The 7,500-nt window shown below is 35.9% G+C and overlaps 1 pseudogene; it reads right to left on the bottom strand.

Annotated features, from left to right (window-relative positions):
• Positions 1–5,952: 5,952 nt before the first annotated feature.
• LOC147470571 (uncharacterized) overlaps positions 5,953–7,500 on the bottom strand; it is a 2,313-nt pseudogene continuing 765 nt past the window's right edge.

Genomic DNA, 7,500 nt, shown 5'->3' with positions numbered 1-7,500 from the left:
GTTAGATTTAAAAATAAAAAAGTTTAGTCAAGTCCCCCCATCTACCGCCGGCCCAACATGCCTCTTACACCAGCGTGGTGGAGGCTTTGCAATACTGTTCCCTGCGGCTCCGGAGATGATTGTGGTACTGGCCCGCAATTTCTTTGTTGACCCTTTGCAGGACCAGCAGCTGCAAATCTACATCAAGCAGGCACAGCCTGAAGAGGTGGCCTGGTGAGGGCCTTGGAGTTCGAGGCCTTCCCTAAGGTAACCAGTGGCCTAGAGCCGGCCGCCCAGAACTGCCATGACCTCTGGGGCCGGAGATTGAAAATGAAGGCAGTATCGAGGAGGGTGAGCCTGTACAGATTTCACGGCTTGTGTTGGAGTTGTGGCGAGAAAGGGTACAGATGTAATTGGAGTCCAAGGGAGCGGAGAATGCGTCCCCTCACCTGCTGGATTCTGATGCCTTCCAGCAGTGTTACAAGGACTATGGTAGGTCTGGTCACCACCTGAGTGCCTGCTCCAAGGCTAAGAATGTGGACAGGCTGGAGAAGGGGGCCGAAACCCAGTTGTCCTCAGTTCCTGGGCCCGAACAACCAGCACGATGCAGGTGGAGGGCTCTGTAGATGAGGACCCATGCCCGTGACAGTGGATCCCAGGACGGAGAAGACCTTAGTGCGGCCTGACATGTTGGACAATATGATCCACAGAAGCTGTGTAGCGTCAGGGGCATTGTGTGCAGTTCAAGGGGCTAGTGGAGGCTTGTATCGGCGTTGGCATCACAGCAGCAGCAGCTGCCTGTAGCTGAAGCCAAAGGTGAAGAATTAGCGGCCGACGTGCAAGGTGTAGTGTCCCAAGGTAGTAAAGCAGCTGTCAACGTCAAGTTACCCAAGTTTTTGGTGATATTATTCAGTGGCAGTCATTCTGGGTCCAGTTCATTTCCCACACTGATGTGACTGAAATTCCAATAATTGGCAAGTATGAAGTACAATTAATAGAATAGTATAAAACCCTATCCCTTTGTTTTTTTACAGATCCAGAATCACTAGCGTCAGTGGCAGGGCCATCTCAACTGATGCCAGGGTCATCAAGTATGCACCTGCCACTGTGTTCTATGACAGTAATAACCGAGGATTTCCACATAGACCATAATTATTGTATGCGAATAGATGATTCAACATATAATACACACAGACAGGTCTTTAAGGAAGAACTATCTCAGGATTTAGAGGATCCAGAAGTTTCTCTTACAGGAACTGGTAAGAGATCTCGTGTTGATAGACAGTCTCAAATCCCCAGAAAGAGGAGAGTCGGCAGTAAAACCCCAGTTGATGAACAAAAATTTGTACCTGAAATAATCAAGATAAGAGATAGCTTAAAGATCTTGTTCAGATTACTGAAAGTGGAGAGTGTCTGCTCTAGAAATTATTGCCAATGTGCTGGAAAAAGAATTTAAAGATGCTGGGTGATTTCTTTGAGTACATACATTATAGTAAAGTCTGTGGTATTGAAATTTTCTTTAGCCAATGTAAATATTTTGTTATGTAATGGGTGTAAATAAATTGGTGCTTGTGTTTAGTAAACTCATTAACTTTATACAGGTTTTACATATTCCGAGCTAGTCTGCTTTATTACTGATATTTCGAATATTTTATGTATACTGTATAGCAACACATATGTTGTGCAAGTGTTCCTTTTATTCATAGTCTTGTAAAGAAGGTAGTTTTATTTGATAATACTCTGTTGCCACTTTCTTTATTTTATATTTTCATTTTCTAGTCAGTGAATTAATTGCATCAAAAGTAAGATGTTTATGTTTCTTTTCTTTTTTCTTTTCTTTTTTTTTTTTTTTGCACACAATGAATGAGTGAGTGCATATGTGCATGCGTGAGTACATGAGTGAGCTTAGCTCTCCTTTTAAGAAACTGCGAATTTTCTCTCAGGGCAATTAATAAAATGGAGTTGTATTTATTATGTGATATGAAAGGTGGAACTTTAGGTTAATTTTGTAAAATATATAGGAATTACATTTTTTTTCTTTTTGTCAGTTTATTTTAGTTAATATTTTGATATAGAGTATAACAAATGCTATATTTCAGTTAAATAAAAAATGATTTATGTTTATTTTACCTAACTTTTCAAACGAATGAACTGAAAATCATTTGTATAATAGTAAAACTATGCATCAATAATACATGAATAACTTACTGGGAAATGAAACAAGAAATTCTCTTAAATTTTTAAAAATGATGTTCAAAAATATATAATCTTAGTAGGAAAACTGAAATACAAATATTTTAAATGCAATAAAATCAAATAATTTCATATTTTTCTTGCACTGTATAATTGTGCTTTAAACTATGACAGAGAGCTTAAGTGAAGTCTGCAAATACTACTGAATTGAAAACCCTTATATATCAATACTAACACTGAAATATCTACAATTAACTAAATCATGCGAATAAGTTCATTTCTAATTGCATGGCCTGTAACCTGCCCTGCTATTCTTTGTCCTTGCACTTGTCACCATCATTTTCTACAACTTCATGGGAAACTGGGATTCTTCTCTTCACACAATTATTATGCAAGAGGAAACATGCACTTATAATTTTGGAGCATTTAGCAGGACTATATTGCAGTGTGCCACCAGAATGATGTAAGCACCTAAATCTTGATGCCAAAAGTTTGCTCACTAATAACACGAGTCCTTCTGTGGGTCCTGTTATATCTTCCTTCTGCTGGTGTACTAGAGTTTATTACTGGGGTCATGATGTATGGCTCACGAGTACTCATTATCACATGCAAAGAAAATTATACATACATACATACATATATATATATATATATATATATATATATATATATATATATATATATATATACATACATACATACATACATACATACATACATATACATATACTTATGCGAGATTTAATACTCATACAAGCTTTATAATCTAATAAAGCATAACTATATCTTATAAACTATATATATTGACCCTAATTTCAATTAGAAAAGTGAATAGATATTATGATGTATTATAATCAGTATATATTGTGAGAAATGCCACATCAATATTTTAAAAATCTAACACTGCACAATGTATAACATTTACTCTGGTGATATTTTAGGTCTTAAAGCAAACATTTATAAAACGGTTACACATCTAAAATACAATTTTTTGTGCTAGATATTTTACTAAATGCTGACTTTGGATTCAGTGTAATTTTGTTTTCAAAATGGAAAGACACTTACATAATTAAGAATAATCACAATATGCTCCAGCATCAAAGTCGAATTAATAGTTTGACTAACATTTGTATCAGTCCTAAATATCAGTAATAAAGTAGACCTGCTCGGAATATGTAAAACCTGTATAAAACTAATGAATTTACTAAACAGAACCACCATGTTTACATCCATTAAAAAATAAAATTAAACAAAGTATTTTTTCCTTGGCTAAAGAAACTTTCAATACCACATAATTTACTATAATAATGCATGTACTCAAAGAAATCACCCAGCATTTTTTTCAGCACATTGGCAATAATTTCTAGAGCAGACTCTAAAAGGCTAGGTTCAAGGCCTGAGGGAGGAGGTGAAGGCAGAAAGGCGGCGTCACGAGGTAACAACGTCGCACGTGAAGGAGGCGGACGAGGTTCTGGCAGCAGATGCCAGAGTGGCGGATTTACTGGGGTCTGCCTGGGGTCCGTGGCAGGGAATCCCCGGGCCTCGCAACGTCGTGTCGGAGCCGGTGGCCGCTGCAGGACCAATCGGAACCGTTGCCTTGGGTAGAGGTGGTGGAAAAATCGGACCCGGTCAACCCCCCTCGCTGCCTCCCTCACCCCCTCCCTTCCCTTCCCTTCCCTTCGGGCGTGTTAGTTCACGGCACGCGTTCTCCACCCAGCAGCCCCTCGGTTTCCAGACATTCTGTGAGGCATAAGCCAGAGGAACAAAGCCAGGACAGACGCAGTTTGGTGCTCCTGCTGTGAAGACCTCGCGAGTGCCCTTGTGACCTAAAATACCTTGTGTTGCTTTGCTATAAGCGGGTATTGTGCAGTGTGATGTGCTGGTTCCCCCTTGTATTGTGCCCATAAATTAGTGTACTTGCTAAGAATTAGTGTTAATAAAGGATAGACGTGTTATTGTGTTCACTTAGCGCCTTGCCTCGCCTCGTGGTGTTTCCCCTCGTGGTGTTCTGGGACGCTGTGGTGTTAGGTGCCTCTTAGAGCTGTTCTGTGTTCACGACCCTGTGGTTAGCACGCCGTCTGCCTAGCCTTCCTGGCTGATAGTTGGGGCGACCGGTGTAACAATATTTTCAGTTTAATAAAAAAATTAATGTTTATTTTATTTAATCTTTCGAAGGCAGTGTGCATATAAACTGAAAATCATTAATATACATAGGAAAACTATGCATTACTTACACTCTTAAATAATTAAAAATAATGTTCTAAAATACAATAATCTTCTTGGTAGGAAAACAGAAATACAAATATTTTTAATGCAATAAAATCAAATAATTTCATTAGAAATCTTTTTCCTGTATTGTATAATTCTGCTTTAAAGTATGACAGAGAGTTTAACTGAATACTATTGAATTGAAAAACCTTATATATCGATACTAACACTGATGCAAATAAGTTCATTTCTAATTGCATGGCCTGTAACCTGCCCTGCTATTCTTTGTTCTTGCACTTGTCACCATCATTTTCTACAACTTGATGGGGAGCTGGGATTCTTCTCTTCACACAGTTATTATGCAAGAGGAGACTTGCACTTATAATTTTGGAACTTTTAGCAGGACTATATTGCAGTGTGCCACCAGAATGGTGTAGGCACCTAAATCTTGACTTCAGGATCCCAAAAGTTTGCTCACTATTAACACGAGTCCTTGTGTGGGTCCTGTTATATCTTCCTTCAGCTGATGTACTAGGATTTACTACTGGGGTCATGATGTATCGCTCACAAGAATACCCATTATCACCTGCAAAGAAAATTATATATATATATATATATATATATATATATATATATATATATATATATATATAAAACGAATCTCAAAATTAGTGTTGCCAGAAGAAACATCCTTTTTTTCCAGCCTTGAGGTAACTAAAACTTTCTTCTGTGTAGCAAAAAAAAAAACTAAACAAAAAAAAAACAAAAAACAGAAACGATCTTCAAAACTTCTTTATTAAAAATTGGAACCAAAAGTTTTGAGCGTTCATACACTAATCTTCAGTGGGTTTAACTTAAAAAAGGATTTTCAATTATCCTTCAATAAAATGTATAATATATAACATATTGACATATTAATAGTGGTAACACCTCGGGGGTAAAAGGGAGTTACACGATTGAATAATTGTTATATTAAGCAATGTTACGAGATCAACTTTTATATCGAAATCAAGACAATGTTACAAGAACAGATTATACAAGGGTTATTCAAGATTTAATGAAAACAATTTCAAAAATGGTAGAACAACAAGTACGTACAATATCCGTTAAACAACAAAATTATATAGTAAAGGTTGAAATTACAATCAAATGTTATAAAACCTCATATGAAAACATTAAAGCACTCCCATGACTTTAATATATATGTGTTTACTAAGATATATCACAGATAAATTGATATGAATAATAAAACTAATAGGTGAAAACGTATGACTAGGGCCCGAGCGTCTGAGTGACAAAAGCCGGTTGAACAAAAAGTCTATTAAAACTTGAAAATTACTTCTTAAAACCATCCAATACTAAATATAAAGGTACAAGGATAATCCATGAAATAAATCAAGTAACTAGGGATAATACTAACCAAGAAATACAAAGAAGAACAGTGAATAACACAGGATCTTGACGTCCATGACTAAGCTTCAACGAGGCAGTGGAGCGTCTGGGCGTTCTGAGAGGCAAAGAAAAACTTATCGGAACGCGAAATAAACAAAATGGGATGATGGACTACTATTTTTAAATTTCAACATCAGTAGAAGAAGTATATTCATTAAGATTCGGTTTTGATTTCCAAATCCATAAGCTTTCCAGTATATTCAAATCATAATCTGTATTTGCTGAGTCTAAAATTTCAAAAGAGTCATAGCTAAATGGATGACTATTAGTTAAAGAATGGCTTCTAATTGAGGATTTTGTTGGATTAGATAATCTTAAGTTATTATTTCTAAATGAAAACCCTTTATGTTCTTCGATACGCATAAACAAATTGCGAGAAGTCTTTCCCACATTAGTAGCGTTACAGCTACTACAGGTTAATCTATAAACGATCGAAGAACGGAAAGATTTAGGAATTTTGTCTTAGAATTTGAATAAACTGCCAATGGCTAAGGAAGAAGTATAGATGATCTTCAATTTAACAACTGAGTAACTCTTACGGACAATCTTTGTTAACTGTCTTTCTAAATTGTGACTGAATGAAACAAGGTATGGAAGTTTAATATAAAGAACATCTTTGGGTACTGTAGGAGGAGTGGTTATTGGTACCATTAATTTATTTAAGGTTCTTTTTACAAAACTATGAATGAAATTAAGGGGGAACCCATTTTTTCCAAGAATATCCAAAATATGAGTAATTTCATCATGGAAGATCAGAAAGTTCTTTGAAATCTTGAATGCTCTATAAACTAAAATGCAAATAAGATTACTTTAATATTTCAGAGGTATGTAAGAATCAAATTTAGTAGTTAAACCTGTATAAGTTGGACTTCTGTAGACTGATGAGGTAAAAGAGTTATTTTCACGAGAAATATTAACATCTAAAAAAGGGAGACAACAATTTTTCTCGACATCATATGTGAATTTTACATTAGGGTGTTTAGCATTCAAGTAATCAAGGTACTTGGTGATACTGTTTCAAAATGACACATGAAGATGTTAACAAGAGTTGGGCCTAAAGGCTACCCTTAGCAACTCCTTCTATTTGTTTGTACAATTTACCATTGAAACAAAACAAAACGTCCTTAGTAGCTATGTCTAGGAGTTTCTTAAAGTTTGATTTATCTAGTCCTTGGATTTCATTTTTATCTTTAAAAAGAGTGTTCATAATAATTGACAAGGTTTCATCAAGTGGGACATTAGTGAAAAGGTTGGTGACGTCAAAACTCGCTAAGACATATTCATCAGCATTATCAATATTCATCAAAGCATTCAAAAAAGTTAAAGTATTCTCGATGGTGTAACTAATAATAGTGAGACTTTTTAGAATAGGAATGAAACATTTTGATACATTATAATTCATAGTTCCAATGGCAGAGAGGATATGCCTCAAAGGGACATTAGCTTTGTGAATCTTTGGAAGTCCATATAAAATACCAGGTCTAGAGCCTGAGGTAAAAAGGGAGGAGTACATTGAGTCATCAATGACGTGTTCTTTCTTAAGTTTTCTAAGTAAGGAATTTAGTCTATCTTCATTTTTAATAATCAAAGATTCACATTTATTATCTAATTTGATAAACTTAGTTTTATCATCCAGAAGATCTTTATTCAATAACACAATACCCTGCC

The sequence above is a fragment of the Penaeus japonicus genome, unplaced genomic scaffold, assembly GCF_977035675.1.
Source record: "Penaeus japonicus unplaced genomic scaffold, GWHDUDI00000001_assembly GWHDUDI00000013, whole genome shotgun sequence".
NCBI classification, from domain to species: domain Eukaryota; kingdom Metazoa; phylum Arthropoda; class Malacostraca; order Decapoda; family Penaeidae; genus Penaeus; species Penaeus japonicus.
The sequence above is the reverse complement of the archived record's forward strand: the minus strand, read 5'-3'. Positions and strand labels throughout refer to the sequence as shown.